This window comes from Bufo gargarizans, chromosome 3 (assembly GCF_014858855.1).
Source record: "Bufo gargarizans isolate SCDJY-AF-19 chromosome 3, ASM1485885v1, whole genome shotgun sequence".
In the NCBI taxonomy this organism is placed as follows: domain Eukaryota; kingdom Metazoa; phylum Chordata; class Amphibia; order Anura; family Bufonidae; genus Bufo; species Bufo gargarizans.
This window is the reverse complement of record NC_058082.1, coordinates 355,747,206-355,763,850: the sequence shown is the minus strand read 5'-3', so window position 1 is coordinate 355,763,850 and position 16,645 is coordinate 355,747,206. Positions and strand designations below refer to the sequence as shown.

General features: G+C 44.8%; 1 pseudogene; it reads right to left on the bottom strand.

The window, feature by feature from the left end:
* Positions 1 to 16,043: 16,043 nt before the first annotated feature.
* Positions 16,044 to 16,189, bottom strand: LOC122933586 (annotated as a pseudogene).
* Between the last annotated feature and the right edge of the window lie 456 nt (positions 16,190 to 16,645).

Sequence of the window (16,645 nt, the reverse complement as noted above, 5' to 3'; positions counted from 1 at the left end):
AGTGGTTCCATGCAACACACTCATCTGCTTCTAGAGGGGTATCCATTGCCATAAGTTCTTCTATTCCATTTAAACTGGTTAAATCCTTTATTGATCCAGGGGGACGCATGATTATTATTCAAGGTACCATCTTTAATTTTAAAGTTACAATAGCCAACATGTACTCTCCTAATACAGGTCAAATTACTTGGTTGACTAAGGCCCTAAAGAAACTTAAGGAATTTTCAGAAGGTATGTTAGTAGTGGGGGGGGACTTTAATGTTTCACTGGACATTAGTACACAAAAGTCTCATAACATCACTAGCAAACAAATGGGGAAACTAATGATGTCATTAGCAGAACTGCGTCTATTGGACGTGTGGAGGACCATTCATCCATCAGAAAAAGATTTCACATATTTTTCCCATGTTCATAATTCATACAGTAGGATAGATTATTTTTTCTTGCCTGATACATATTTAACGTGTGTGAAAAATGTGGAAATAGGGAATATAGTGATCTCAGACCATGCACCCGTAACAATGGCGCTTTCTCTCCAATGTCTCCCACATAGAGCTTGGTCATGGAGGTTGAACACCACACCTTTAGAGTCAAAATCTCATGTGGACACTTTGGCAGATAAACTAGATAACTACTTCAAAACTAATGCCACTCCGGAGATCTCTCCCCCAATGTTATGGGAGGCTCACAAGGCTTATATAAGGGGGGAATTGATAGGACTAGGATCTTATATTAAGAAGAAATCTACAAAGGAATTGATGTCCTTACTTTCCCAGATTCAAACACAGGAGAAATTACATAAACTAACACGCTCTGACTCACATAAAGAGGCCTTGGTTACATTGAGACGTAAAGTCAAAGATCTTCTTAATATTAAGAGTGCCAAATCACTAATGAATCTGAAAAGTAGAATATATGAACATGGGGACAAGGGAAATAAGATGATGTCTTACTTAATCAAAAAAAGAAGGGAAAAGACCTTTGTTTCATCAATAAAGACTAGCCCAACACTGAGAACGGCCTCGACCCCTCTCATAGCTAAAGCCTTTCAGTCATTTTACTCTAAACTTTACAACCTGCCAGAACCAGAGATACCTTCAGGGGAGGGAGACAAAACAAGGGCATCTCTGATTGAGGAATTTCTTGCCTCAATTAGGGCACCCTCGCTATCAGAAGAGGAAAATGAAAGCCTCCTCAGACCCTTCTCCACAATGGAAGTAGAGAAAGTCCTCAATTCTATCCCCATAGGGAAGAGCCCTGGTCCTGATGGGCTCCCTATCATTTATTTTAAAAAATTTAAAAAGATTTTGCTCCCTCATTTTACTGATTTTTGCAACTCGTTGCTGGGAGGGATGTCTCTAGCTCCCCAGGCCTTGAGGGCGCATATCACAATCCTACACAAAGAAGGGAAGGATCCGGAGGACTGTGGGAGCTACAGGCCTATATCCCTTCTCAACTGCGACTTGAAATGGTGGTCCAAGTTGTTAGCATCTCGAATTTCCCCCATGTTAAGTAGGCTCATAGATCCTGAACAGGTAGGGTTTGTGCCTGGGAGGGAGGGAAAACACAATATCTGGAGAGTAATTCACTTGATCCATAAACACCCTTGCTGCTGCTGGGAACTGATGCGGAGAAGGCATTCGACAGGGTTAGCTGGGATTTCATGAGAGCCTCTTTATTGAAATTTGGTTTTCCGCCTACCTTTATCTCAGCTATTTTTTCATTATATTCCTGTCCTATGGCTCAGGTTTTGGTTAATGGTGCCCTGTCGGATGCCTTCCCCATCAGGAATGGTACTAGGCAGGGTTGCCCCCTCTTGCCCACCCTCTTTATTTTATGTTTGGAGATGTTTCTCCTTAAGATACGACAGTCTGACAAAATTCAGGGTGTTTCTCTGGGTCAGTACCAGCATAGAACTGCAGCCTTTGCAGATGACCTGTTGATTGTCATTTCCAACCCTGAAGAGGCCCTCCCCACAGTCATGTCCCTATTTGACCAATATAGTTTAGTTTCTAATTTTAAAATTAACTTTTCCAAATTGGAAGCCCTACAAGTTAATATACCAAACAAGATTCTGGATACTCTTCGATGCACATCTTCGTTCAAATGGCCAACAACAGCAATCAAATTTTTGGGGGTTAATATCCCGACAGATTTGAGTCTGCTATTTAAATTAAATTATACCCCGCTACTTACAAAAGCCAAATCCTTCATCTCTTCATTAAAGGTGCCATACATGTCTTGGTTTGGTAGGAAGAACTTGCTGGCCACGTTTGTCCTTCCCCAATTTTTGTATGTGTTCCAAGCCCTTCCGTTACATATACCTACCTCCTTTCTAACAAATATTAGAAGAACATTTACTTCATTCTTGTGGAATTCGAGACGGCCTAGATTGGCTTACTCGCTTCTCTCACAGAAGAAGCACAAAGGTGGCATATCATTACCAGATATGTCTCTTTATAATAAGGCCATTCAATTAGCTAGATGGGCACTTCTAGCGAATGAAAAACTACAAACTCCCTTTCTAGACATTGAGAGGACTCTTTTAGGTACACATAAGCATGCCCTGATGTGGCTTCCAGAGACCCCTCTCTCTCTCTGTCGAGACATGTGCACACTGACCAAGAGTATGCTGATATGTTACCGTAATTCTAAGATGGCTTTGGTAAGGGGAAAGTTGATCTCTAAAATAGCCCCACTGGATGTCCTTCCTTATCTGGTAGATAGAATGGGAGGAGATGACAAGAGCTGGTGGCATTCATGGGGAGATGTGAGGATAGGAGAAGTTATAGACAAGAATCGCTTTCTGTCATTGGAAGAAGCATATCACAAATTGGACAGAGGGCCTCCGGCCCTAATACATAGTTGGGATTTCAAAAACATATGCAAAAAATATATGAAAGGATCGGGTCACACATTTTTGGAGCCCACATGGCTCGAAAATTTCACGGCTCTACCCACTATCTTAAAAAAATCACTTTCGGTGACATATAATAACCTTTTATCCGATATTAGCACCCCCAAGCCATATTATTTACACCAATGGGAGAGAGACCTGGGCAAGATCCTCTCAGATGCGGATTCCAAATATATTTTATCCCATGCACAAGGTTTTTCATCGTGTGTTCGTTATCAAGAGAACTCATATAAAACCATTACCAGGTGGTACAGAACACCTGAATATCTACACTCTATCGGCCTCTCACCCACAGAACAGTGTTGGAGATGTCAATCAGGGGTAGGATCTATGATACATATTTTGTGGTCATGTCCCAGAGTCCAACAATTTTGGAAGGAAGTCGAACAGAGCATAAATTCTATATGTGCAACCGATATAAAGTTAACCCCTGAGCTGGTGCTTTTGTGGATACCTGTCCCCAACTTTAAACCATCAAAAGCAGATTTAGTTACGCATATGATTGCCACAGCTAAGTTACTTATCCCCACGAAGTGGAGAGACTCCTCCCCGCCAGATTTGAAGATGTGGTTAAACAAGATGCATCAACTACATAGAATGGAGGAGACAGTAGGATGGATTCAGGGTAACAGGTCTAGATAATTAAAGACTTGGCTTCCCTGGAAACAGTCTCAGGAAGCTAGGGATGCGGAGGACCTTGACGGGCTGGGGGTGATATCCTAGTAGGAATATCTGTATCTGGAATGGTTTTAAGTTCTCATTGTGTGTATTTTTTGTGTCGAGCTCTGCCATGAGCTGGCCTAACTCATTATGTAGTGGCAGTATAGTGAGTGTTTAGCTACTTCATATGTTATCCGTGACTCAACAGATAATAGAGTATTAGCTAATTGTAAACAGAGAGCCTTTTTGTTTGTTCGTTTACCTTTATATTATTTTGTTCCCTATTTTTGACTTTATGTTTTTTCCTTATTCCCCTACCTCTCTTCCCGTAACTGTTACTTGTACGCATTGAAAGTGTACCTGAACATGGATGTATACTTTAGTGCATTCTGTATTACAATGTGGAAATATGCTTTTATGTTCTTAACAATCTGAAATAATAAAAAGAGATTTACAAAAAAAAACAGAGATTAGAAAACTCTTCCAGAAGTTCCTATGGAATGGGAAGAAACCTAGACTAGCACATGACCTCCTGGTTAGGAATAAACAGAGCGGCGGATTGGGATTCCTGGATGTCCTGAGATATTATCAGGCAATACAGCTAAATAGATGGCTGGAGTCGGTAGACCCCCAGAGACAACCTGACGTAGCAAATCTTATGCGACACAGTGTAGGGCCTACGCTCCAACAGCTTCTTTGGTTGCCTGAACCGAGTCATTCCAGGGGCAAGACAGATGACCCTCTATTGAAAGGGATAAGAGAGACTTGGAAAGTATTGAGCAAAAAACTAGCACCAGAACCGTCCCCTCTTTTGCCTGCAAATCTTATTCCGGGCCTACTAGGGAAAAATGGGGACATACACCAGGAAGTGTGGTCATCACTAGCCCAAGCCAGACTAGGGGAACTAGCTCCGGACGCAGAAACATCTATTATGAATAGATTACCGGACCGAATAAAAAACTCCACAAGCTTCTTTCTGACAAGGGCTTACATAGGTGCTGTGTGCGGGGAGTTGAGAGAGAGGTCTAACCCGGTGACTGACAGAGTTTGAAAAAACCCTTCTGTCCCAACTACGTAAACAGAGAAAAATTTCAGCATTGTATTCCTTGGTGGGAGCTGACAGTGAGGCCGGGAAACCTCTATATATCAGAGACTGGGAGAAGGAGCTTGACATGGTTTTCCCAGATCAGGGCCTCAAAAAGCTATTGGCCTTCTCACATGGACCATCTCCTTGTATACGGCTACAGGAGAATCATTTTAAGCTCCTCACCAGATGGTATAGAACCCCAGAGTTCTTACACAAATGCGGTCTGTCTCCCGATCGGCTTTGCTGGAGATGTGGCGATGGGGAAGGGTCTCTGTCCCATATTTGGTGGACATGCCCTCTGATTGTCCCATTCTGGGAAAACGTCAACAAGACAATTAACAAAGTCCTGGCCAAAGACCAAAAGATCACCATGGAAATGGTGCTTTTTTCACTCCCCTCTGACCTTTACAGACCGTCAAAGCATAACTTGGTGACCCATCTGATAGCAGCGGCCAAGTCTATCATTCCTCTCCACTGGAGAGACACCCAGGCCCCCTCACTGAACGAATGGATAGCCAAAGTATAACAAATATGTATTTTTGAGGAAATGTCAAGCTGGATCAAAAGATGTCACGACAAGTACTTGAAAACTTGGTGCCCCTGGAAGATATGGATCGGGACACAGGGATAAGTGACATGTATGCATTCACGGGTAGTTATTAGGCGTACATGGTCTTATGCAACCTGGAGGTTTTCTTATCCTCTCTTGGTCTTAACTCTCTGACATACCTCGCCACCTCACATTTCAATTGCAATGAGAGACGAGGTGACTCAACCTGTCCCTCCTCCCCCCCCCTTCCCTCCCTTCTTTCCTCTCTCGTTTCCTTCTTCCTCTCTTCTTCCTCGTCTTTCTCTCTTCTCACTCTTTTATCTCTTTCCTTTTCCTCTGTGTTACACTGAAAGGGTATATGTTCTAATTTGCCATTGTCTCCCTGAAGTGTCTTGCTTTATTTTATAAAACTTCTCAATGCTTTCGACGTCACCTAGGAGAAGGTGGCTCTCCTGCGCCATGAGTTACTGGACATGGACTAGACATAGCGCGTCCTCCACCTGTTAATTGATGTGCCCATGATCTGTGACACTCTCAATGTATACCTATGATCTCTGGTCATTTGACCATTGTTTGTTCATTCTTGATGAAAAAATAAAGAATTTATAAAAAAAAAAAAAAAGAAATTGTTGGTAACACCACCAAAATGGCTTTGTAACAGTATGGGGAGGATGTATGGATGCACCTTGGACTTGCTGGTCGCTGCTAGGAACTATTTTGTCCAAATAGTACTCCACTTTTACAAAATGACAATAATACACACAAAACCAAAGAAAGGAAATCAATTTTAGAGAAAAAATGTATAGAAAACATTTTTTCCTGAATATTTACTTGTATATAAAGTGCATGTGCTGCCAAAAATTGCAAGGAAGAGGCACTCTGATACACCCTTAGTTATACATAAAGGAGGGCATCATACACACCCTTTAAAAATTATAATTGATGGCCTGCTGGTGACTCTCAAAAACATTAGAAGCAAGGGCCTGCTGATCTGACCATCTAAAACATGATGGGCGGTGGCCTACTGCCGCTTTGGTGACTCTAGTTAACCTGGGGCCCATGGCAGGTCCCAGTGACGGTGACGATCCATTCGGATGTCTGGCCTTTCAACTTTCAATGTAATTGTCAGCTCAAAACCATTGTAAACTACGGGTAACGGGGAATCAGTGTTTGATTCCAGAGAGGGAGCCTGAGAAATGGCTACCACAGGTGGCGCGCAAATCACACACTCCCAACTCGTGGAGGTAGTGACGATAAATAACAATGCAGGACTCTTAAGATGCCCTGTTATTGGAATGAGTAATAAAAAATTACAGGGAATGTCATTGCGGTATGTTGCTTTAGATAACTTCTGCCTGATTGCACGTCCCCGTGACGTCCATGATCCATTTTGATATCTTCCCTATCAACTTTCGATGTTCTTTTATGCGCCTAACATGGTGACCACCAGTAACGGGGAATCATTGTTCGATTTCGGAGAGGGAGCCTGATAAATGGCTACGGCTACTACTTCAAAGCAAGGCAGCATGAGTTACGGGCCTGCAGGTGAGCTGACCCTGTAAAAGATTTAAGTTGTGGGCCTGCAGGTGAGCTGACCCTGTAAAAGATTTTAGGTGCGGGCCTGCTGGTTAGCTGACCCTGTAAAACATTATATGCGAGTGCCTGCAGGTGAGCTGACCCTGTAAAAGATTTGAGTTGAGAGCCTGCATGTAAGCTGACCCAGTAAAATATTTGAGTTGCGGGCCTGCAGGTGAGCTGACCCAGTAAAATATTTTAGGTGCGGGCCTGCAGGTGAGCTGAGGTGGAACCGACAAACCCAACTTGATTTTGATGGCTGAATTAATCTGCAGGTGACCGTCAAACAGCTCTACAGATTTGTTTCCATCTGAATCTTTCTCATGCTGCCATCTCCACACCATGTCACCTTGCCACTCATTTTTATCACCATGCTGCTGCCGATGCTGCTTAAAAGACCTTAAACTGATCACCAGGCCCACAATCTAATTAAGGTTTTACACACAAAACCAAAGTAAAAAAATCAATTTTATAGGAAAAATTGATTGAAAACATTCTTTCCTGTATATTTACTTGTCTATAAAGTGTAACTGCTGCAAACAATTTCAAGGAAGAGGCACTCCGATACTACCTGTATATCACATAAAGGAGGGCCTCATTCACATTGAGTTGCGGGCCTGCAGGTGAGTTGACCCTGTAAAAGATTTGAGTTGCGGGCCTGCAGGTGGGCTGAGTCTGTAAAAGATTTTAGGTTTGGGCCTGCAGATGAGCTGACCCTGTAAAAGATTTGAGTTGCGGGCCTGCAGGTGAGCTGACCCTGTAAAAGATTTGAGTTGCGGGCCTGTAGGTGAGATTACCCTGTAAAAGATTTTAGGTTTGGGCCTGCAGGTGAGCTGACCCTGTAAAATATTTGCGTTACGGGCCTGTAGGTGAGCAGACCCTCTAAAAAAGTATATGTGAGCGCCTGCTAGTGAGCGGACCCTGTAAAAAATTATATGTGAGGGCCTGCTGGTGAGCGGATCATGTAATAAATTAAATGAGAGGGCCTGGTGGTGAGCGGACAATCTAAGAAAATTGATGTGAGGTTCTGCTGGTGAGCGGACCCTCTAAAATATTGGATGTAAGGGCCTACTGGTGAGCAGACCCTCTAAAAAATTATATTCGGAGGCCATATATGAGAGGGCATTATGTGTGACGAATAAGCAATGCATGTTGATATGACGGAAGAGGATGAGAAAAGGAAGGTTCAACTATATACCCTTGTTTGTGGTGAAGTGGTGAAAGGGGTGCTGTCACGCCCTGCCCTGTGAGTAATCTGAAAACATCTGTCAGACTTGCTGCACCTAAATCTATCTGACAGATTGCTTTGTTGTGGCTTTGGGCAGGATCCCAACCCCTTACAGCTTCTGCTCATTAGTGATGCTATTTATAGCTGCCTCTCACTATAGCCCTTGCAGTTTATAGTTTCTCCTGGAGTTCTCTGTTGGTGTTTGGTGGATCTCCTGCTCCCAGTTCATCTTCAGTTAAGTCCTCCTTCCTTCCCTTCTGTTGTTTGTACTGGCTAGGTCTTAAGTAGACCTTGGTTCCTTCATCTTGCAAGGAACCGGTTGTCTTTTTGCCTGCTCCCTAGCTGAGGGTTTGTGTCATATGCAGCAGGGCTTAGGTTGGAGTGCATGAACACTTCTACCATTGTGATTTGTTCATGTTGGTAGCAGTCAGGGAAAGGCTCGGGGTTGTCAGGAGGTGACCTTTCCCTGTTCTCTAGCTGTGGGGGCTAGCCTGCTGTTTTGTTTAATATTGTTGTGTTTGGTTTGTTTCCCTTCCCTCACCTTCCGTGACAGGTGCATGGGAATACAGTCCATTAAGTACACTAGAAACAGCACATGTAAAGTGCCTTTATGTTCATCAGCATTCCTCTGGTGGAGTCAAGAAGTCATGGTCAATCCAGGCCTTGTTCATTTTTATATAAGTCAACCTGTCATCATTATCAGTTGACATATACACGTATATGTGTATATGTCACCAGCAGCACAAAATATACGCTAAGACAAAATGCTGGCGGCAGGGCAGGCCAGCACCTCTAAAGCGTAGAGCACCAGTTCGTGCCACGTGTCCAGCTTGGACTACCAGTAGTTGTAAGGCACTAAGGGATCATTGAGGACGCTGACACGGTCTGCTATGTACTCCTTCACCATCTTCCCAAAAATGTATCTCCTTGTGGAAGCAGGCCGCACATCAAGGTGAGGGAGCTGGCGGGGTGTCATTAAACTGTCCCAGGCTTTGGAGATTGTTGCCCTGCCTCTGTTGGAACTGCTGTGTGTTTCCCTTGTCTCCCTCCTCTGTTGGACAAGGAAGTACGGACTCTGCCGCCAGCATTGTCAAATGGAAAAATTTGGTGCAATTTTTCAACAAGGATATTCTGGTTTTGCACCATTTTGCTCATCCTCTCCACCAAAATAATGAGAGACGAGGATTTCTCTTTGTAGCAGGGGTCAAGAAGGGTGAACAAACAGTAATCTGTGCTGTTTAAAATGCATATAATGCGTGGGTCACGGGAAAGGCAGCCTCACATGAAGTCAGCCATGTGTGCCAGAGTACCAACAGGCGAGACTTCGCTGTCGTCATCAGGAGAATAACTTCCAATCTCCTTATCCTCTTCGTCCTCTTCTGCCCACCCATGCTGAACAGATGGAATTAAACTTCCATGGGTACTACCGCCTGTAGAGGAGGCAACTGTCTCCTGCTTCTCCTCCTCCTCCTCTTCAGCCTCCAATTCACACTGAAAAGACAAACTGAGGGTGGTCTGGCTATCATCAACCTGTGTAATGTCTTCCCCAATTTCCACCTCTTCCACATGCAAAGCGTCGTCCTTAATTGTGAGCAGCGAGCGTTTGAGAATACAGAGAAGTGGGATGGTGACGCTGATAATAGCGTTATCGCCGCTCACCATCTGTGTTGATTCCTTAAAGTTGCAGAAAACCTCACAGAGGTCAGACATCAATCTAAAATCTTACAAGTCTGCAATACTGTTGTGCCTATCAGTAGCACAACCCTAGAAGGTGAGCACCTTTGTCTTTCAATCATTTTATATTTGTGCTGGACGTACTATACTATTGTGCGCCCCCCCCCCCCACCCCCTCTTTTTGTCTTCATTCCCCTCATTATCGAGTAGGATCTAGATACGCCCGTGTTTGAAGAATATGTGGGCAAGGCATGGGGTGTGTCTAAGGTTGCTCAGCTCCAAAGCCGCCACCAAGTTACGGCCATTATCAGACACAACCATGCCTGGTTGTAGGTAAAGTGGCGAGAGCCACAGCTCAGTCTCGTCTCTTATCCCCTGCCATAGCTCTGCGGTGCTGTTTGTCACGTAAGCAAACCAGTTTAAGCATAGCCTGTTGCCGATTCCCCACTGGAGTGCTAAACTGATTCCAGCTACTGACTGTTGTCTGACCGGTGCTGCAAGATGATAATTCAGAGGTGGAAGTGGAGGAGGAGGCAGAGGAGGAGAAGGGGGGAGATTGCAGCCACTAACGTAGGTGGTGGCGGAAATCCTGATGGAAGTAGGGCCCGCAATCCTTGGCGTCGGAAGCACCTGTGCAATCCCAGGGTACGACTCGATCCTGGCCTCCACAAGGTTCACCCAGTGTGCCGTCAGGGAAATGTAGCATCCCTGGCCAAAAGAACTTCCATGTGTCAGTCGTTAAGTGGACATTCCCAATAACTGTGTTGGAGAGGGCACGGGTGATGTTTCGGGACACATGCTGGTGTAAGACTGGCATGGCACACTTTGAATAATAGTGGCGGCTGGGGACTGCGTAATGAGGGACGGCCGCCAACATCAGGCTGCGGAAGGCCTCAGTGTCCACAAGCCTAAATGGCAACATTTCCAGGGTCAGTAATTTGGAAAGCTGCGCATTTAATGCTATGGCCTGTGGGTGGGTGGCTGGGTATTTGCGCTTGCGTTCGAATGCCTGGGGTAATGACATTTGGATGCTGCACTGGGACAGGGAAGTGGATGTGGTCGCTGATGGTGCTTGTGAAGGTCCAGGTGCAGGATGGGAGGCATCCGGGTCTGTGTCTTGGACAGGGGATTGGCCAGCATGTAACACAGGGGAAGAGGAGGCAGTGGTGTTACCCACAGACACAGATTGTGGACCCAGGCGTTCGGCCCATATTAGGGTGCTTTGATGACATGTGGCGGATCATGCTGGTGGGGGTAAGGTTGCTAGTGTTCACGCCTGGGCTCATTTTGGTGTGGCACAGGTTGCAATCTATTATTCTTTTGTCGTCCTCACTTTCCTCAAAAAAGCGCTATACTGCCAAACACCTACCCCTTGGCAAGGGAAATCTACGCAAGGTGGTGCTCCGTGGAACAGTTGCGGTCCTGTTTGGTGGTGCCCAACTTCTACCTTTTTGCCACCTCTGTACTGCTCTCCTCGCTCGGCTTGTTGCCACCTTCCCAGGTTGGGTCAGTGACCTGTTGGGTCAGTGACCTCTTCAACTTCCTCACTCTGATCTTCCTCCTGCTTTGTTGAGCTAACCACAACATCAGTGATTGACAACTGTGTGTCATCCTCTTCCTCAACCTCTTGAGACAGTAATTGCGGTGGAGTCATTGGCAACTGTGTCTTATCATCATCCACCTCATTAAACACTAATTGCCGTTCCCCAGCATCATGTTCTTGTGACTCTGGATGCTCAAGAGGTTCGTAATTGGGGCACAAGATCTCAGGTCCCTCTTCAAGCGTGCTTGGCGAGAGGGCCAAATCAATTAATGGTGATGCAAAGAGGCCCTCGGAAAACCTGAGTGTGGGATCACTTGTTTGGCCAGACTGTAAATGCTGGGAGGAAGGAGGATCAGGGTGAGGATTGAATTTACCAGACTCCTAGCTACTGAGACTGGACTTGGTGGAAGACAGGGTGGTGCTTAACTGACTGGAAGCACTATCTGCTGCAATCCAACCGACCACCTACTCGTACTGGGCTGACTTCAAGAGTGGTCTCCTGCGCCGCCCTGCAAACTGGGACATGAAGCTAGGTATCTTGGATGATTGTTTTTCTTGTGCTCTGGCAGCAGGCACAGTTTCAACGCGCCCAGGGCCACAGCCTCTTTGTGCACCATCAGCATCACAGCCACTTCCCCATCCCTTAATGCTCGCCTTCTTCATATTAAATGTTAGATGCACGCTTGACACACAACATGTGGCACGGATGTCACAGTTCACAGCAAGCACAGTATATAGAAAAAGTACATAAAAGTATGGAAAAAGGAAAATTGATTTCACTTATATTTTTACTAACTCTTGTCCTGACACACACACGCTATTGCAGCGCAGATGTGACAATTCACTGCAGACACTGTTTATAGGCAAAGTGTGGATAAATTATAGAAAAAATTGTTTTCGCTAATATTTTTCCCAATATCTGGGCCTGACACACACACGCTATTGCAGCGCAGATGTGACAATTCACTGCCGAGACCGTTTATAGGAAAATTATGGATAAATAATGGAAAAAATATAATTGTTTTAGATAATATTTTTCATAATATCTGGCCCTGACACACACACGCTATTGCAGCACAGATGTGACAATTCACTGCAGGGACCGTTTATAGGAAAAACGTGGATAAATTATGGAAAAAATATAATTGTTTTTGTAAATATTTTTCCCAATATCTGGCCTTGACACACACACGCTATTGCAGCACAGATGTGACAATTCACTGCAGGGACCGTTTATAGGAAAATTATGGATAAATTATGGAAAGAATATATTTGTTGTCGCTAATATTTTTCACAATATCTGGGCCTGACACAGAGACGCTATTGCAGCGCAGATGTGACAATTCACTGCAGGGACTGTTTACAGGAAAAATGTGGATACATTATGGAAAAAATATAATTGTTTTAGATAATATTTTTCATAATATCTGGCCCTGACACACACACGCTATTGCAGCACAGATGTGACAATTCACTGCAGGGACCGTTTATAGGAAAAACGTGGATAAATTATGGAAAAAATATAATTGTTTTTGCTAATATTTTTCCAAATATCTGGCCTTGACACACACACGCTATTGCAGCACAGATGTGACAATTCACTGCAGGGACTGTTTATAGGAAAATTATGGATAAATTATGGAAAAAATATATTTGTTGTCGCTAATATTTTTCACAATATTTGGGCCTGACACAGAGACGCTATTGCAGCACAGATGTGACAATTCACTGCAGGGACCGTTTATAGGAAAAATGTGGATAAATTATGGAAAAAATATAATTGTTTTAGATAATATTTTTTCTAATATCTGGCACTGACATACACACGCTATTGCAGCACAGATGTGACAATTCACTGCAGGGACCGTTTATAGGAAAAATGTAGATAAATTATGGAAAAATATAAATTATTTCGCTAATATTTTTTACAATATCTGGGCCTGACACACAGACGCTATTGCAGCACAGATGTGACAATTCACTGCGGGGACCGTTTATAGGAAAAACGTGGATAAATTATGGAAAAAATCTAATTGTTTTTGTAATGGACCGTTTCAGCAGACAAGGGGTTAAAATCTGTTTAGGCGATATGCCCCTTTCTGAGAGACAGGCACAGCTACTGCAGAACACAAAACTCCCGAACTGGAAACAAAATAGCACTCCAAACTGGAACCTCGCGAATAGCTGCTAGCAGACGAACAGGAAAAGCATACAATCAGCTTACACTCCTGGCAATCAGTCTCTAACAGCATACAGGGAATCCCCCCAATAACGAGACAAGGCTCCGTGTTGAGGGTCAAGCAGTGGTCTGACGTGCTGGCACACCCAGCCTGGTTTTTATTACAGTTGTTGCAAATACAGGTCCGCCCACAGGGTTTTGAAATACAACCAATCAGTATATTACAACACATACAATGTAAGTACAGCAACCAATCGTTCACGCCCCCAGAGGACCAGAAGGGAGACTGCGACACAGGACAGATACAACATATCCCCACAATGCATCATGGTTTCCTCCTCTCTGTCCCGGAGACAACCGAGGAGCAATCCAATTATCTCTCAGGACAAAGGGAAATCGCCAATACACATGTTGAGACAGCAGGACAGACATCCCCATTTTAAACACACAATGGCACAATGGGACAATAGAAACACACCCAGCATATTCCTCCCAAGCTGACAAGTTACACTTATTATAAATTGTTACAACTTTGTGAGTTTACATTGTCCATACGTATAACTTACATCAATTTAAACAGTATAACTTGGGGACAAACCTATCCAAAATTCACTTGAATAGGTTCAGGGGTTTAAAAGTTAGTATGGGCCATAATCCTGAGGCAAGAGGCTTTTAAACAGGCCTCTCCAAAACCCAGTGGCGAGGTTGGTTTCGCCACAGTTTTCAATAATATTCTTCCTATCTCTGCCCCTGACACACACAAGATATTGCTGAACAGATGTCCCAAGTCACTGCAGGCACCCTCTATAGAAAAAGAATCGCAAAGTATGGAAAGAAACTCAAAGACTACTTTGCAAGATTAAATTGCTGCCACCACACACAATAGTCCTTAAAAGGACTTTTGAGTCTTAGAAACGTTTTAAAATTGAATAATTTGTGATCACAAACTCCCTACACTATCTGTCCCTTCCTAAGCGCAGCTCTCCCTTACTCGCAATGAGCCAAACCCACGTCATCGGGTGCTATATAGCACCCGATGACATGTTCCGGCCAGCCAATCACTGTAATGCCAGTAGCCAACATGGCTACTTGCATTACAGTGATGGCAGTACTTATCTGCGCATTTATTGGCTGCTTAGCAGCTGCTAAACATGCGGGAAGGAGACTCTAGCATGTTGCTCAAGCACATGCGGTACTCGGCCAAGTATCAAGTATCTCTATGTGCCGAGCATATCGATCCTCGAGCCAAACAGGTATTCAGCCGAGCATGCTCAGCAGACGGGCTCCTGGATGGAGTCAGCTGTAAAAGCGCTTCCCCTGAGGAGGATGGCAAACCCAGCTGACTTACAGTCGCCACCACCAGACCAGTAGAAGGAGCCATGGGACCACCGCCTGGCCAGATGGTTGGAGGACCTACAGTGGGGAAAGGCTCACTCCTGCAGCATGTACACATAGGCAACCTGAGAAGAAAGAAAGGCTAGTATTGTCACCTGGTCCCATCCCTAATGCCCCTAACATTAATGGAAAAAAGATTAAAATTTGCCATCATGTAAGAGAGAGAAATAGGTTAGCGGAAAGTATGCAACTCAGTTACCACTCCGGTCATCCGGCGGCTTTTCTTCTTCTTGCCCGCTGTCTGTGGGTGGCCTCTGCAACAGCTTGAACTGGGCTTCAATCTCTGCTATGGTCATCTGGAGTTTTTGCGAATCTGTGATTATGTGATTGCCCCGCTGGCCACTATTTCCTCCACGTTGATCTCGTTAAGGCTTTCAGTGGTCTGGAGGTTTTGCTGGCCGGGTGCCTTGTTTGTGGCCACCGGTTCTTTCACCTGCTGCTCCATTTCTTCTTCTTCTTAGTGACTGTTCCGCTACCTCGACCATCTTCTTTTTGGAGTGGTAAGCGATGGGGCTGTCCCTCTCCTTTCTCTTCCCTTTTCTTTGGCTGACACCTGGGGATGCAAGAGGGGGAAATTCATGTTCCAGGACCATCTTCTTGCCAAACACATCCTGGCTCATGTCCGGCACTTTCCCGTCCACCTCTTTTAGCTTCAGCACAACTGTCTGCCTCATCCACGGCTCCAGGGGTGGGGAGCAGGGGCTGTGGTTCCTGCCATTCTGTCGCTTCGGATGGGTGGTTGCCACCGGGTCAGAAGCCCATGATGTGGAGGCTGAAGCATCCTGGTGGGTCTCTTCTGCCGCCTTCTTCTTTTCTGAATCATTATTCTTGGTCTTGGTGGGCTCGAAGGTTGAGGCCATGTCTTCTTCCTTCTCGCCTTCCTCTCCCTTAAGGTGCTTCGCAAAGCAGCCCTTTTGCCACAAGGGGTGGGGCTATGCAGATTCCTTCTTGCTGGGCAGAGCTTCTTCCAGGGGAGATCTTCGCCGGGCTTCTTTTCTTCGTCAGGGTCCCCCAAGGCCGAAGTCTTCAGTCCTCGTCGGGGTTCCTTGTCGAGTCTTCGCAAAGTCTTCTCTGTGATCGCAGTCGGAGGAAATCTTCCAATAGTCGTCTTTAGCTGTCGAGATCCAAGTAAGCAGTGCTTAATGTCGTACACCAAGACTATTAAGCCACAGGCCAAGAGGAGGTCGAAGACCAGAACACTATTTTTCCCTGGGTAATAGCTCTACACTCAATAGCAGAAGTGAGCTGAAGCTGAATTTAATCAACGATGCTCAAAGGCAGAGTGCAGGGGGCACCCACAAGGACCTGGGACGGCAAGTCAATGCAGACTGACAAGAACAGATACTACACATGATCTTAGCCATAAAGGCAGAGAAGCAATTTGCTTAAACATGGGCATATGGGAAAGACATGCAAATTAGCAGAATCTGTTTTTAAGCTGAAACACTATTTGTCTTTCCCATATGCCCATGTTTATCCAAATTGGTTTACATGACAAAACAGCATAGAAAGGTTATTGAATATAAATGTTAGGACAATTAGAAAACGGAAAATTTGTATGCACCCCACCTAAGCAGTGAGAGAAGAGTTAGCTGGCATCTAAAAAAACATTAAAAATTTTCTCACCATAATCATAATCGTCTAGGTGTGCAGGTCCCCCAAGCTATCCACCTCATATTAGGCAACTTTGAGGCTTACCAGCTCTCAGTCAGATGAGAGATGAGCTTGAATGTCTCATTGTACACAAGGCTGCCTTTGCAAGGTATTCTGACTACCTGTCTTCTGGATAGACTGTTGGCTTACATATACTCAGCTGTTGGCATACAGCCTTTGTGTG